General features: G+C 42.3%; 1 protein-coding gene and 1 long non-coding RNA gene across 3 annotated transcripts in view; one reads left to right on the top strand and one right to left on the bottom strand.

Moving 5' to 3' along the window:
- Window positions 1-17,013, top strand: part of TSPAN7 (tetraspanin 7) — a 217,464-nt gene that overhangs the window by 89,495 nt on the left and 110,956 nt on the right. The window lies entirely within an intron of this gene.
- On the bottom strand, window positions 3,877-6,242 carry LOC142045811 (uncharacterized). 2 transcript variants are annotated; one of them, XR_012654686.1, is made up of 2 exons: window positions 5,633-6,242; window positions 3,877-5,059 (listed from the first exon to the last, which is right to left on the bottom strand). It is a non-coding gene; the product is annotated as an uncharacterized LOC142045811 (long non-coding RNA). The 2 variants fall into 2 exon arrangements; XR_012654687.1 differs by having other exon boundaries at window positions 5,660-6,242.

Below are 17,013 nucleotides of genomic sequence, written 5' to 3'. Positions count from 1 at the left end.
TAACAGTCAGGTACATCACTTCATGGAGAATTTCATTTTGCAGGAATTACCTGTGGTTTTGGCTGTGTTTTTTTTTTTTTAGGGGAATATTAAAAAAGATGTGGCTGTCTCATTTATGGAATCCTTTGATTCTAAAGTCTTTCAATATACTTCACTGTACTGTGCTGTGTACTTTATGTAACGTTCCGTACATAGTGTCTTGCTCATCCAGTAGTGCTTCTGAAGCATTGATTACCACACAGAATCCCAGTTTTACTAACTAATTGGGGAGTGAGGAGTTGTTTAAAATAAAAAAAAGTTCATAAAATTGAACATCTCAAAATTGCAGCAGATACTTCAATTTATGCATCGTATGGAGAATGGCATGGCTTTCTTCTAGTCCTTCAAACCATTCAAGGCAATTTCCAATGCACTGAGGACATCAGAATGTGAAGGGATGTCAATTTGTTCTTCAGCATCACTTTCATTGTATGGGTCCTCACTGGGAAAAAATGGCTTCACTAACTGGTCAGTAACAAGATTGCTGTTCATAAAATCAAGGTTCTTCTGTAAATGCTTTTGTGGTCTGTATTGCAGGCAGCATCCCAAAGCATCACGTCTCCTGTCGTCATTGCCTCAGAGAGGGGTTAGGATGAAAACTGTAGCTCTACTTTAACTGTAGTTGGCACCCAGGTCTGTTACATAACTGCTGATCTCTTGTATTCAACACACATGCTCAGGGTAGAAAAGTTTGTTCCATTTGGTTGAATTACTGATATCCATTGTTCCAACTTCTGACTCACAATTGGGTTTTCCAGGACATCAGCTATATTTCCAACCCATATTTCTCTTCCATCAGATGCTGGTACAATGGTGTGAGGAATTTTGCACTGTCTGTGCTGAAGCGTGCATGCTGACAATTGATATTTCTAGTACAACTTGTAAATTCTAATAAACCATAAAAAGTGTGTGCGTGCATTTGTATATGCACATAAAATCACACACCATGTGGAACTTATTTTTGTGATAATTAGTCACACATCACTGACCACGTAACCTGCCTTTTGCCTGCTAATATACCTCTCCAGGGCTCATTTGAACACCCTGCAGAGCTTCAAACAGCAGCCATTTTTTTTGTATCAACCTCCCAGATAAATGTTTCTTCTCCTTGACTTCCAGATGCCGATACCCAAGGCCTATGATGGGCAAGATTCAGTCCTCAGCCTATGACAGGTTCTCTAGATACAGTTATGTAACAACTTAGAAGTATGTTATCAGGATGCTTCCTGTATGTTAGAAATGTATTAAATGACTGTTATACTGTTGGAAAAGGGAGATTCCCAGCTTCCCAGTGTGACCTAGTGCACTTACCTCTAACTTTTGTCAGAACCTGAAATATCTGACTTTAAGGTCATTACATTTTCATGTGAAGAAAAGCTATTTAGGTCATTCTGAGAGAGTTTTCTAGCATCCACTGCACTCTGTACAGTAGAAATCATGGGGAAGGATAAAAATAATTCCCAGTAATGCTTTTTTTTTTTTTTTTTTTTTTTTAAGATCTCTAAAACATTCCTAAAATATTTGTTTTTCAATGTATGTGGCACGCATAAAACACATGGTGGCATGTTCTTGCATAAAAAATGTATTGGCATTTGCCTGAGATTGACCTACATAACCCAATCGTGGCCTCGCCACTTGAGAGTAATGTTGCATTTCAAACTGTGAAGAAAATACCTTTAATAGGCAGCCAGTTTAAAGCAAACTAAGGAAGTCCTTCACACAACACACAGTCAATTTGTGGAAGTTGTTGCCAGGGGATGTTGTAAAGGCCAAAAGTATAACTGGATTCAAAAAAGAGTTAGATAAATTGATGGAAGATTGGCCCATCAGTGGCTTTAGCCAAGATTGTCAGGGACACAACCCCCATGCTTTGGGTGTCCCTAAACCTCTGACTGCCAGAAGCTGGGACTGTATGACAGGATAGATCACTTGATACTTGCCCTGATCTGTTCATTCCCTCTGAAGCATGTGGCACTGACCACTGTCAGAAAACAGAGTATGGGGCTAGATGGACCATTGGCCTGACCCAGTATGGCCAGTCTTTTATATTCTTTGCTGTCATGTATTTCCTGTCTGTATAATATAATCACAAACCATTCTGTAGTACTTTGTTATCTCTTAAACTGAACAGGAGAGAAATAGTTGGGTGGGTAAACAGTCATTTGTCCCATCACTTCGTCCATCATTAGCATGGGATTTGGAAAGAGAAAAATGTTGTGTTTGCTGTCAACAAAAATTATAAGTAAGGGATATAAGTTAATGGCATATGTAGTGATAGTGATGGATCTGCACAAGGCAGGGTTGAACTTGGACATTTCTGAGTAGTGTGCCTTTTAAGATGTTGTATTAACATGGGATTTTTCTTGTAAATATCCAGCTTCAGAAAGACAAGGTGGGTGAGGTCATATCTTTTATTGGACCAACTTCTGTTGATGAGAGGGAGACAAGCTTTCAAGTCACACAGAGGTCTTCTTCACAGCTAAAGGCAAGGTGAAACAGACTGTAACTGTTTGGTTTGTAAGCATGTCTCTTTCGCCAACAGAAGTTATCACCTCATCCACCTTGTCTTTCTAATATCCTGGGACTGGCACTCCTACAGTGACACTGCATACAGCTTCAGAAAAGCATGCTGGTTTTTTCTGCATAGTTTCAAATATGAATTTTAATAAAATCTGTTGCTTCTTTGAGGGTGCATGCAACAGAGCATGTCAGATATTTGTGCTGTGGTAAGTTGTGCAATATGCAGCATATAGAGTTGGTAGTTCAGGCTTCGCTTCCATAGAGATGGCGTTTGTTAATACTGATCTGCTATCTACCCCTAGTAATAGCATCTTTTGAGTTAAGACAACTGCAACAAAATTTTTTCAATTGCCATCTGACATCTGCTGGCAGAACAGGGTAACACATTGCATATGATTAAGGATCTTACCAGGGGAATTTACAGGCACCCGATTTTTGAAGCTTGAGTGACTTAGAATCAAAACCATCTTGGCTCATAGCACAATATCTTGGAATGGCCTTGCTCCTGAAACAAAGTCACCACCCCACAGAGAGAGGGTCTAAACAGGCCACAGCTCTCCTACCACCCTTTGTTCATGAATTTAACTCTAGGAGTTAAATATTTGGCTTGGATTACACAGCTTGTGTGCATCTCACATTGAACATGCTGTCAGTGAAATTTCATTAGGACTTTCTTGGCTTGTAGGAAAATCAGTCTGATGATATGTTTCAGAATGGGCGAGGGCAAGGTTGTTTTTCTTCAGAGATTTCCTACCCTCAACCAATTAAAGTCTCAGAGGTTTGCTAGTCAGCGCTGACAAAATGGCTGTTGCAGTAAGTCTGGAAACAAGATTACACAGTCACCGTTCTCTGTAAAAGGAATTATTTGCCTTTGCTATGAAGAGCTGACTCTTTTCCATTCCAGTCTTCTGCCCTGCTGGCTTGCCCTTGCTGAATAAAATCAGACTGGGAGCAATACATATAAAATAGATATTAAAGGCACCTGTTTGTGTCACAGCTGCAACAGCACAAGAGCACATTGCAATTCTAGCTCAGAGGCTGAAGCATTGTGTGGGTGCTGAACATGTAAACAAAGTCCTATTGATATTCAAGGCATCCTAGTGCAGGGTCTCTAACAAATGAGGCTGTTCTTCAGTGAAGAACAACTCTGCACTGCCTTTATAATAACAAAAATAGATAGCTTCTAGGCTGTTAATGGACATGCAGATCAGAGGGGAGTTTGCCTCTAAGTTATTTGTTTTCTATTGTCTGCTTCCCCCTGGAATTTACGATGAGAAGATATCAACTGATGAAAATAATGAGGCATCAGTGGGAATGTTAAAGTAAACAGTGCTTATTTTGTGTGAACTTACATTCCTATTTCAGTTGGTTTCTTTAAGCAATGCACTTGAAACTAAAAACTTATCTTTCCAAGCTAACCCAACATCCCACCTGGTGAAAATGAAGTAACGAGACCCTCTCAGGTGGTTTGCTGTGGTCAAGGATTAAAGTAATTGATTTTTTTTTTCAGGAATATTGGTAGATTACTTCAGTATTTCCCTCCCTAATCTCCAGCAGTAGAATAAAGATCTTGCCATATGATATCTACAACTGTGATTTTGTAGCTTGTTCGTGGCATAGTTAAACTGACTGGTTTCAAGAAAGAGAGTTTGATTTGTGTCCTTGCCGGAGTATTTCTGCCATAGCAACTGTGTTCTTGCATCTGCATCTACCACACTGCCTAACCAGTTTTTATGAATGCATTGTGGGATGTTCTCAGCAGCTGTCTTCACCAAGGTCTATGGGTACCTTTATTTTACTTTTTCCCAGATCCCATTCCCTTTCCGCCTAGGAGTGTAGGAGTTCTTACACAGATTCCATAGTTCTCAGACGCAGTTGCCATTTATGTATCACAATGACTTTCCTGGCATGCCAGATTGCCGCATCCTCCAGTTTATGAAGTTTGCAGTTTGACAGCCTGGAAGCAAGGCAGGGCAGAAATGGTAACAGTTCCCAGAGATCCTGAAAAAGAAGCAGAGGCAAATGCAGAGGTTTCTCTCCATCTGTGCTGCAGAACTGAATTGCAAATAAAGCAGACTGTGGGCCGTGCCAGGCTCTGCTGGTGGAACAACATTGTGGCTATCGGGACTGGCAGGGACTGGCTGAGACACTTGCAGAGGCGCACGCCTATATTTTGTTTTTGGGGTGTGGAGCTGGCAGCTGGCTTGCAGCAGAAAACAAGCCCTTGGAGAGCTGCTGTCTCTGTGGATGAGAGCATTGCCATGGCACTCTGGAAAGTGGCCATGAATACAGACTGCTCCTCCTGACAGCTTTCTTGCGTGGGGAAGATCCTAGCAGGGGATGCTCAGCTTCACTGCTGTGCACAGCTCCAGTGATTGCTGCTGACCCAGGGGATCAAAGTTACCTGTGTCCCTGAAATAATGGAGAGCTCTGCATTCTGCTGAGGTTCCTCAAGAGTGCTGGGGCTATTGCTAGCAGACATCACAATTCTTTACTCCTTCTAAATAGGCCAGAAAGTGCTGTCACCATAAGTAGGGCCCTACGACATTCACAGCCATGAAAAACATGTCACAGACCATGAAATCTGGTCTCCTGCTGTGAAATCTGGTCTTTTGTGTACTTTTACCCTCTACAATACAGATTTCACAGGAGAGATCAGCGTTTCTCAAGTTTGGGGTCCTGACCCAAAAGGGAGTTGCAAGGGGGAGGCATCACAAGGTTATTTTAGGAAGGATCGTGGTATTGCTACCTTAACTTCTGTGCTGCCTTCAGAGCTGGGCGGCCAGACAGTGGCAGCTGTTGGCTGGGTGCCCAGCTCTGAAGGCAGCGCCGCCACCACCAGCAGCGCAGAAGTAAGGGTAGCAGTCCGGCAACCCCCTCGCAATAACCTTGTGACCACCCCACAATTCCTTTTTGGGTCAGGACCCCTACAGTTACAACACCCTGAAATTTCAGATTTAAATAGCTGAAATCATGAAATTTATGACTTTTAAAATCCTATGACTGTGAAATTATTCAAAATGGACTGTGAATTTTGGTAGGGCACTAAATAGATGTGAACATGGACTGGTACCTGGCAAGGTTCATGATGTCAACATACTTTTAAAAAAACTCCTGCTTGTGCAGGGACAGATGAGGATACAGTTCTCCAACACAGCAGGAATAGCAGTAGCGTTTCTGTGCCAGTTATTTTATCTCAGAGAACAGCCCTTCCTCTTTTTGCTGCTCCTGCTGATGGCACCATGCCCTATGTGGGCAAGACTCTTCCAGTGGAGCTGTTGGGGCAGAGAAAGAAGCAGCAAGGTAGCTTGAGCTCGTTAGAATGCCATTTGCCTTAAAAATGCTTTGGAAAGATATATAAAAGGAATCATTTGATGGAGACGTGCACAACCATCCCATGCCATAATCAGCCAGTATTCCTGTCCTACCACTTCTGGCACCATCGAAGGAAAAATTATTTGAATCTAGATCTATTTAAAATTTCCCCTCAAATACATTATTTTACATCTTGAGCTTACCTAGGCTGTCACTTTCTGTGTATTTAACAAATAATACCCCCCTCCGATGTTTGCTGGCCAAACACTCCAGCAAATAGCATGCTCTTTAGTGTGCTTTCTTGCATACCTGAAAAGTGGTGCATGTGGATTGCCACCTAAGAAGCCTGACATACATGGATCTACCAGCCATCCGAGCCCACTAGGTCTGAGGACATTGCAGCCTGAGGGAGAAGAGCCTTCCCTTCTCCTTGCCTCCTCCAACCTCTGCTTATCTCCCCTGATTAGCTGTGACAGATTTAGAAAGTTAGGGTTATGTGAATTTTTAGTCAGCAGGACAAAACACTTGGGTCAGCCAGTTTTAAGTTAGCAGACTGGCAAAATGAATGGTTTCATTGTACCCACTAACATCCTCTTTTACTGTCCCTTGTGAACATCTGTGCTGATGGTGCCACAACCTCCTCTCTTGGCAGTCTTTTCCAGTGCCCATTGGTTTTATTATTTGAAGACTATTTTCTATATTTAAGCAAAACTTTACCTTGCTTTAGTTTGACTATCCCACCACATCCTATCTTATGACAAGACTGGGAAGAAATTCCCTTTCTTCTTATAATGTTATCTTGCAAATATTGGCAGACTCTGATTTCTGTCCTCCCCTGAGCCTACTCTTTTTAGACCACTGGCTTTCAATCTTTCCAGACTACTGTACCCCTTTCAGGAGTCTGATTTGTCTTGCATGCCCCCAAGTTACACCTCACTTAAAAACTACTCGCTTACACAACCAGACATAAAAATACAAAGGTGCCACAGCACACTATTGCTGAAAAATTGCTTACTTTCTCATTTTTACCATATAATAATAAAATAAATCAATTGGAATATAAATAATGTACTTACATTTTAGAGTATGGTATATAGAGCAGGATAAACAAGTCATTGTATGAAAGATTTTAGTTTGAACTGACTTTGCTAGTGCTTTTTGTGTAACCTGTTGTAAAACCAGGCAAATATCTAGCTGAGTTGATATACTCCCTGGAAGATCTCTGCGTACCTCCCAGGGGCATGAATACCCCTGGTTGAGAACTACTGTTTTGGACTACTCTGTAGATGTTCCTGCATAATTCTCTCTCCTGTCTTATTCTTATCGTTTTCTTACTGTTCAATGGGTTGTCTGTTTTTTTAACCAAATTGAAAGAATTTGGAGTCTGTCTGGTGTGGATGCAGGCAGCCTGGATTCCACATGAAGAGTCCATTATAGCTTATTGTGTAAAGAAAGATTGCCTGAACTATACATTTTCATGCATGTTTTTTCCTTGTAAAAGGAAACTCAATCTCGTTTTTGTTTTTTTCTTTAACAAAAGCTTAGATTCCGAAGCACAAAATGGAGCTCTCCAGAGGCAGAGGCAGCATATGAGCTTGCTGAGCTGCCACTGCCCTCTTCCTTTCCTGGCCCTTATGTGAGATGTGACCTGCCCCATTTAATCTCAGTTGAGTATTAACTCGAAAGCCCAATCAGGATGACTTAATCTCCACACAGATGACTATAGTTTATTGCTCATCACAGCACAGGCAATCATATTATAAAGCTCTGCACAGCCTGTGATGAGGGGCATTGTCAGTGAGAGGAGTTTGGGTCATGGCCCAAGTTTGGGAAGAATCCCATCACTGATTTCCTCCACCCCGCCTTAATTTTGCCCCTGTCCAGGCTAATAACGTCTCTTTCCATTTAGAGACCAATCAGCTCTCTGATAACCATCAGTGGTGCACAGAACAGGATTTGAGACTCACTAACAGAGCAAAATTACCCAAAGTGAGCCAGCATTGATTGCTTTTTGGATAGCCCTGAGGAATTGAGTTTGTTGACTGCTGCTGCAAAGCCAGGATGTGTTTTGTGGCTTATGCAAGCTGTGGTTTTTACTGTCTCTGTAAGGGAGAAGTAGGCTGTGTCTAAATCCTTCATTCAGAACCCAATTAAATTATAATTGCTAAAGAAGGTCGAGTTTGGGATCTTGGTCTTCCATCCTTTTGAAGGCAGACATTTCACTGAGCACATGCTAGGAAGGCCTGAATTCTAGTCTTAGCGTTGCTGTTGACTTGCAGTGTGAACTTCGTTTCTCTGTCAGTTTCCTCATCTGGAAAACAGGGCTAATACTACTTAGTTCACAGAGCGGTTGTGAGGATTAATCAATGTTGTACAGAGCTTTCAATATGTAAATACTAGACACTATCACGTACCTGACTTAGGCTTTTGTACTGCCTCTCCTAACAATAGTATCTGAGTGCCTTCTATGTAAAACAGGTTGACATTGTGGACTTCTGTGGCCTCATGGAGTCTCTGGCTCTTCTCCCTTTTTGGTTTATAGAAATTCTGTTTGGTATAGGGATTGTTAGAGGTCCTTGCCCCACCAGTGAAACACCTGTGATATGCCCCGTCCAGTGGGTCTCCTTTTTCTGGGGAAAGGTGGGTGGTGCAGGGAGCTGGCTATGTTAGTACAGAGTTCCCCTGAAGAGAAGAAATTTGCTATTCACCATCTCTGGATACATTCCTGGAGGTTAAGTCCATTAATGGCTATTAGCCAGGATGGGTAAGGAGGGTGTCCCTAGCCTCTGTTTGTCAGAGGATGGAGATGGATGGCAGGAGAGAGATCACTTGATCATTGCCTGTTAGGTTCACTCCCTCTGGGGCACCTGGCATTGGCCACTGTCGGTAGACAGGTTGCTGGGCTAGATAGACCTTTGGTCTGACCCAGTACAGGCATTCTTATGTTCTTATGTGCTGCTTTAAGGCTATTTTGTGCATTATAGCAGTCTGGAGAATCTAAACCTAAATGTAAGTGGTCTTATTACGTTAAGTCGCTCTTTGTGCCTACACACCACAGTGAAGCTGGCTTTCAATCAAAGGATGTCAGACCAGTGGGTGGCTCATGTTCTGCAATACATACCGGGAGTTTAGAGGACAAAATGGTGATATGGTTTAAAGATGGATTACCAATCTTTTCTCTAATCTGCCAGGCTTTCATGGCCTACAAACCAGACTCTCATCTTTATAGGCAGCAGATTTTGTTTGTATGAATACAGGTGGGGTTTGTTTTGTTTTGTTTTTTACAAAAGTCTGATTTTTATTTTATTGTTTGAAAGGGAAAGGTTACCTTATCCTTCATGCTCTCGCCACCTTGAATTTTATATTGTTAAATAATTTAAAAGGCCGTAAATGTCTCTTAGGCTTCAGTTTGTATTGACAGTAGTAATTGAGGACTTAGATACGTCAACTTATTTGTGTGTGTGTGTGCGTGCGTGGCTGTGAGAGAGTGAGCGTGGAGTAGGAGTGCAGATATGGTTGAAATTCTGTAGTTCGGTGCCATAAAGTAAAGATTGTCTAGACATTTACTTAGTAACTCCAGAAACAAATATAGGTCTTAACAGAAAAATTATTTAATACTATGTAACTCTTGATTGTATTTGTTATACATTCGCAAGACCATTTCTCTCTACTTTGAGATTTTAAGGAAAGATAGAGGTAAATATAATCTCTGTGCCAATAGAAATCTCTCCTTATTAAAAAAAAAATGCAGAAGTAAATAACTAAATTTAGAGCTGTAGCGAAAGGGTATGTTACCGAAATGTCGGGTCGGCCTAGCTGAGAGCCAATGACAGCCAGACAGGGATAACGAAAAGGTTGCTTTATTCTGCAGAAGAAAGGAGAGTTCTGTACTTTGGTACAAAAAACTCTACCCCATACAAAAACCAAGAATCTTTTATACACACTTACACACAGGCTTCGGTCGTGTTAGCATTTGATTGGTGGTTAGCAAACCCTGCACTTCTACAATCTGCTCAGCAAAAAGCAGCCTTGGACCAGCTTCAACTGCCTCAAGACTGATAAGGAAAGATAGTTCAAAAGTTCAGGCTACTGTGTCCGTGAGGTGTCCAATTTCTCCGAATGGTTGCCAGCTATTATAAGGCTACTAGCTGTTAGGGGGGGCTGCTAACTGTCACAGTGCCCCCTTTGGGCCTGACAATCCAAATTGTCAGGCCCGTTACGCAATTTGCGATCAAGCTGGAGGGAGAAATATTGTGTTCTCCTACGGACAGTAGAGCCCTTAGTAACAGCACTACACAAACATTTTGCACATTGCAACATTACCCAAACAACACACAGAAAGAAAAGAAAGAAAATAATCCATTTGACAATTGTGTGTCCGTGAGGTGTCCAATTTCTCCTAATGGTTGCCATCTATTATAAGGCTACTAGCTGTTAGGGAGGCTGCTAACTGTCACAGCTATGAAAATTTGGCTAGAAAAATTGTAGGGTATTTTGTTACGATTTACAGCTGTTGTTTCCTGTCCCTTCTGTCTTCCTATCTATCTTCCTTGCTTTATCACGCTTCATTTTCTGTGTTCTTGTGCCTCTTTTCTCTCTCTGCCTTTTCCCCTTGCTAATGCAGAAGTTCTTTCTAAGTGGGACTGGCCTGCAGACAGAATTGATGAGGATGGGGCAGTTGGACTCTTTCATTCTGTAGTTATTCTAACTTTTCTAGTTTTCTATGCTTCTTCCTCTTTGCTGCTGCCAACACTTCTTTTGGTTGGGTGCCAGTGGGGTAGCTGCAGGAGACTTGGCTGTCAGAGGCCTCTCTCCATGGCGAATGAGGATTGAAGAACAGAGTGAAGAAATGTAAGCCTTGTCTACTTGGGGAGTATTCAGAAATCACTGTTCCTGATTAACTCCTGGTGTGGACACATAAGGCTTGTCTTCAATACTGGGGTAAGTCGACCTAAGTTATGTTACTCCAGCTATGTGAATAATGTAACTGGAGCTGGCATAGCTTAGGTTGACTTACCTCGGCGTCTTCACAGGTGTTTTCAAGGCAGTATAAGGTCTGGTCTACGCTGGGGGTTGGGTGGGGGATCAGTCTAAGTTACACATCTTCAGCTATGTGAATAATGTAGCTGAAGTCAACATACACCTCTACCCCCACTTTAACGTGACCCAATATAACATGGGTTCACGTATAGCGCGGTAGCAGTGGGGCTCGCCGACGATTTAAAAGGTCTGGGGCTCCGGCTGCTCTGGGGAGCTTGGGGCCCTTTAAATCCTGCTGGAGTCCTGCTGCCCCCACCCCAGGGCTGCAGCAGTGGGGCTCGCCAACAATTTAAGGGTCCCGAGGCTCTGGCTGCTGTGGGGAGCCCAGGGCCCTTTAAATCCCGCTGGAGCCCTGCCGCCGCTACCCCAGGGCTGTGGCAGCGGGCTCTACCAGCGATTTAAAGGGCTGGGGATTCCCCACAGTGGCCAGAGCCTGGAGCTCTTTAAATCACCGCTGGAGCCCTGCCACCTCTACCCTGACATAACGAGGTTTCAGCTATAATGTAGTAGGGATTTTTGGCTCCCCACAACCACGTTATAACGGGGTAGAAGTGTACTCAGATCTACTTACTGTTGTGTCTTCACTGCGATGAGTCGACTGCTGACACTCCCCATCGACTCTGCCTGTGCCTCTTGCTCCAGTGGAGTACCAGAGTCAACGAGAGAGTGCTTGGCGGTCGATTCATCGCATCTGGATCGATCGCTGCGGCTAATGTAGACAAGCCTTCAGAAACTACATAGAAGAAAGTTCTGCTGGAGTATTCAAGCTGTTGTTCTTGTGCCAAGGAACAAATGTAGGATCACAGCCTAGACCAGGGATAGGCAACCTCTGGCAGGTGTGCCAAAAAAAACCCTAAACAACAAAAGAAAACACATTTCTTTTTGTCATTGGTTGGACATTGTGTCCTGTTTGTACATGTTTCTGACATGAATCACACCCTGGCAGCTCATAATGCTACCCCAATAGCTCTTTTGCCTGCGAAGGTACATTCTGATCTCAAAACCACTGCATTTCTGCATCAGGTTTTAGCTTGACAAGAGGTGTATTGCTTTAAGCAGGCTTGTTAAACTAAAGATTTGATTTAATTCAGGGCCTTAATACTGTGATCTTAGAACTGAACTTTTAGTGGAAAGGTAGAATTGAGATCTGGCAAAGTCAGACAGAACCTGTTGTTTGGCATAACAACATGATGTCCTATATGAATTGGTATATTGATTTTCTCCAAACACTTTACCACAATGCAGAATGGCCCATAGACCATCCGATATTAAATGTCGGTTTTAAGAGGATCAAGGAGATTGATTGATTGGTGATGCAAGTGATTGTATGGTGACATGTCATTTTAACATGCTCTGACCCGCACTCTTACCTGTACAGCTAGAGAGGAAGCTTTCTTGCTCTACTCTGCCATCAGGTGCTGTTTCCCAGTAAGGCCTGCAGTCCTCAGTGGGGCAGGGCCTGAGTATTCTGGTTGCTTTCTGTCAGCCCAGAGCTGTTTTATAACTGTTTGACTGTGCCCCCAAAGCTAGTTATTCTGATGCAGACTGCTCTTAAAAGATACAGTTGCCTTGGGTGATGTTCATTTGGCTAATGTGCTTTGCTGTGATAAGAGGAAAAACTGTCACTTAGGATGGCTGGAAAGGGAAATGAGAAATTTATTCAGTGGTATACAAATCATATTGCTCCCTTCTGTAAGGAACCAGCAAGTCCCAGCAGCTTGAGTGAGGCAGGGGGGTGGAACGGTGCCTGAAAAAGAATCCTGTTCCAGAGCCACTGTTTTAGCATTCCCTGCTAGCCATGGACACTTCCCCCTTAGTTACGTCTTTTTTTCTCCCCATCCTTCGCAGCTGGTGAGAGGGTTTTGTCTTTCTTTCTTCCTTTGACTGTTGGTAGAAGGAGGGAGCTTTTCCTTCGCACACTCTTGCCCCTTTCAACCTTGTGAATTGCATCACCACTGCTACAGGACTGTGCGTGTGTATTGGGGTGGGAGGAGGTCATTTCTTTTGTCCAGTTTTTCCACCCTTTCTGCTGACCTTCCCTGAGTTGGAGGGGAGAGAGGTTGGAATCTCTGGTTCTCAGGCAGGGAAGATTCTGTGTGTGGGCAGACTTTGAGACCTAATGGAAATGCAGATGATGCAGATTTACTCCCCATAATGTTCCAGTTAGCTCGAGCAGAGGGGACGCATGGAGGGGAGGGGGGCAGGCAGGGACCCTCGTCTCCCCCCCGATTTGCTGCTTGGCTTGTACTGAGCATGCTCAGTAATACTGCTGAAGCCTGCTGCCCTCACTCCACTCCCGCACTATTGGCAGGCATGGGTCACCTCTGAACTTGAGTATCAGCGGGCCACCACCAAGTGCCCATCTAACTCACAGAACACTGCTACAGGCCCTCACTCGGCAGCACCCTATTCAGTTTTTAAAAGACAAGGCCAAAACACTGACCTTTGTCAGTCCAGTAAGGATGAGTAGGGTTAGTGCCATGTGCTTGAGGGGAAACAGATAGCATTTGATGGCTTACTGGTGTTCTGACTCCGCTCATAAGGCCAGAACTTACTGCTATTATGAAATACTTTTTCACTTTAATGATGGGAAAAATTGGGGTTGAAGTGGGTTTTCTATTTTTTTTTCTTCAGATTTTTGGGAGCCAGCATCCACAGCAAAAACACTGATGTCACTGACATGGCACCTGCACTTTGGGTCTCTCTGCCATTCTCTTTGGTGATTGGAAACAGAGGTCAAGAGATCTGCTGGAGCTGTAGGCAGGCCCCTCTTCTTCAGCCATTGCTGTGTGGAATTGGCTCACGCCTCTCTCTTGCCACCTCATTCCTCCTCTGGCCCAGTTATCAAAGTGAAGAACTCCGAGAGGACTGGGAAGGATGCTAGACTTCGATGTTCTAAAACTTGTTTGTTGTGTTTTATTTTTAGAATTGATGTGTTTCTAACAGGTGGGGGGAGAGAAGAAAGAGGAAGCAGAGAATGGGGAGAACAGATTCAATGGCTCCCAAGTAATCCATTGTCAAAACTTGCAATTTGCTCTGCAAACCCCTTTGCCTGTTTCCTGTTACAGCCCTGAGGTGCTTGTAGTACAAATCAATCTACTTGAAAGCTAAGGCAGGAGTGAAGGATGAAAATGTATACGTTTTCCAAACAGGAGGTAGAGACCAGGCAGGAAATTAAGCCCTTTTAATATGGTAAGACCTAAACTTGATTATCATTTGGTAAAAACAACCGGACAAAACATTTAGATTTAGTGGGCTTTTTTTTTTATTTTGGGTAAAACTATTTCTCAGCTTTTAAATGGATTAGCTGGGATGTTGTACTCCTGAGTGTCTGTGGGGCTGCTATGGGTGTCAGATGCCAACAGAACTTTAGAAATGCTGTCGTTTACTTTTGCACTGAAGTAATGGAGGAAAATTCTATCCAGACTACTTTTAATCAAATATAAATTTTATTTGCTGTAGTATGTATATTAAATAGTTAAACTTGGTTCAGACTTGCATGTAATAATTGCATTGTATTCCGTTCTTATTACCTTGAATTTAAGCCTAAAACCAACCAGGCAAAAGATATTTAATAACTGAGAAACTTAGAACAGTACACTGAGCCCAATGAAATAAGCATCCATCAGCAAAAGAGATTAAATGCTACTGCCATCAGTTAAGCTTTTGGGGGAAGGGAGATGTCTGATCCTGTTAATGGAAAGTATGAATTGGTGTAGTTTTAATTTTCTTCCGATAAGGATTTACTGCTTTACATGTAAATACCAGCCAGTGATTTGGCTATGTTGGATTTTCCATTCTATGGAGAATGTGTTCATGTACTGGAACTTAACTGATCACACTGAGTTAAGGGGAGGATAATAAAAAGCTATGCGGTGAATAATAGAAGGCTTTAAAAATGAGGCAAGGGGACTAGATGATAGAATACTGTACAGTAGCAGTGGTTTAGCCAGATTTAGAGATTAAATGTACATTTCTGGACATCTGGCTGCTCTAATGTCTGTATAGACCTTATTTATAGAATTAAATCTATTAAAATCTATGTGCTAATTTACAGTAATCGACTCTCTTAGAGTATGCCTACACTGCAACAAAACACCCACCACTGACTTCGGCTCACGGGCCTTGGGTTGCATGGCTATACAATTGCAGTGTAGACATTTCGGGTGAGGGCTGGAGCCTGGGCTCAGGAGCCCTCCCCTCTTGCAGAGTCCCAGAGCCCAGGCTCCAGCCCGAGCCCAAACATCTACACTGCAATTTTATAGCCCCACAGGTAGAAAAGACATGTTAATATTAGCTCTTGTAGAAACACGCAACGTGTATTTTTTGGATATTACATCATAGAAAACCATATCTCAAGCCTCTTGTTAGCAGTAATAATCTGGGGAGACAAAGGGGAATGTTCATTGGGGGAACAAAGGGGAATATTTCATTGGCCCATGGGTGGTAAATGGAACACTGACAAGACAAAACGAAGTTAGCTGCTGTGATAAAGAATAACCTCTCATGACTGTAATATCATTCTTATTTTTATTTATGTGTTTGAGTTTCCAGCAAGCATGGATTATAAGTCTCTAAGCACATGTAAAAAATTTAAAAACAACAGTTAGAAAACAATATGATGGCTCAGTGCCAAAAAGGATGCTTCCGAGCCATCTGGTCAAAATCTGCTCAACACCCACCCAGTGTTTTGTGAGCAGGAAGTACAGATTATTCCTGAAGGCCTGGTGTTCAAAATGTCACTGATTTTATGTTCTTTGCAGTGTATTTTTAAGAGGTATATTTGGTCCAGTAAAAGTCCACTCTGGTGTTTCCCATAATACATCTGTACTAAAACTTCATCTTAAGTTAATTGTCTATATGTTGCAAGAATGGAGCCTTGAAAGAGTAAATACTTTGATATATTATCCTAAAATAATTAAATGAAATATGAAGACAGACTGGTGGATGTGAGGAAAGGGATCACTAGTACTTTCCAAAGGAAAAAAAACACATAAAAACTAATATAGGTTTGAGAATATTCAGAAATGTGCAATGTTGATGTGGGACCAGATTTTTAAAGATATTTAGACATCTAGGTACTTTTGAAAATCCCCTTAGATATATAAACACCTTTACATAACCACCATGGTAAGATTATTAAAGTGTCACCTGGTGGCTAGTATTTCGTAAATGCATATTTACAGTACGCATGGCATTCTGGGAGTTCTGAAGTAAGAAGCAGAAGTCTGTTTGAGGTAGGCCTGCTGAACTCAATAGGAGCTCGGGAAGAATATGACCTTTATGTAGTAACTAAACATCCAGTTATTATTTGTTCAATGCCTCAGTGTTGCATGGCCTACTCAAGGGAAGTGGATTTTCCTTCTGAGGCCCACCACTATTTCTGCCCTTTGTTTCTCTTCCTTCCCCATCCTCCTCCAGTGAGACTAATAGGGAACATAGGAATTCGTATTTCTGAGTCGTTGTTTGTCTGTCTGTAAACTCACAGAAACATCATAACATAGGTTTACACTGATTACATTTGGAAGATTATATCGGCAGCTAGTATATCTGTAGCTAGTAAGTTTCTATAGAAAAAATAAAAAGATTCTGAAGAATCTGTTCATGTCATACACATTGGATTCAGCCCCTGGTCTTCTATGCTTTAGATCCCTGTGCCAGAAGTTGGAAATTTACCAGATATCTAGGAGGTAGAGTACTAAACTTATAAGCCAAAAGTAGACAGAAAATAAGTGGGGAGGGGAGACAGGGCATTAGCTGAGGTCCAGTGCAATGTTGGAATAGAAAACCCTGCTCTCTATCATTCCCCAGGTGCTGAGCATGAAGGAAGGTGCTGGGATTTCTACCAAAGTGCTGTCTTCGAATCAGGCTTGGGGGCTCCATCTTTCATATTTGATTATTGCTAATATGTATATAATAAATAGGAAGTTGGTTTATATTTAATCCACATTTGGAGAGTTTTCTTTGCAGACAGAAGGGCTAGAAACTCAATTTTTTTTAAGTATAAAAGTTTAAGTTTGGCAGAAAATGATGTCTTTCCACAAAGCGCTTTCCACTCACCATGGTGGAAAATAACTTTTGCAGGTCAGTTTTTTCAAC

This window comes from Chelonoidis abingdonii, chromosome 1, assembly GCF_003597395.2.
Source record: "Chelonoidis abingdonii isolate Lonesome George chromosome 1, CheloAbing_2.0, whole genome shotgun sequence".
Lineage (NCBI taxonomy): Eukaryota > Metazoa > Chordata > Testudines > Testudinidae > Chelonoidis > Chelonoidis abingdonii.
The sequence above is the reverse complement of the archived record's forward strand: the minus strand, read 5'-3'. Positions and strand labels throughout refer to the sequence as shown.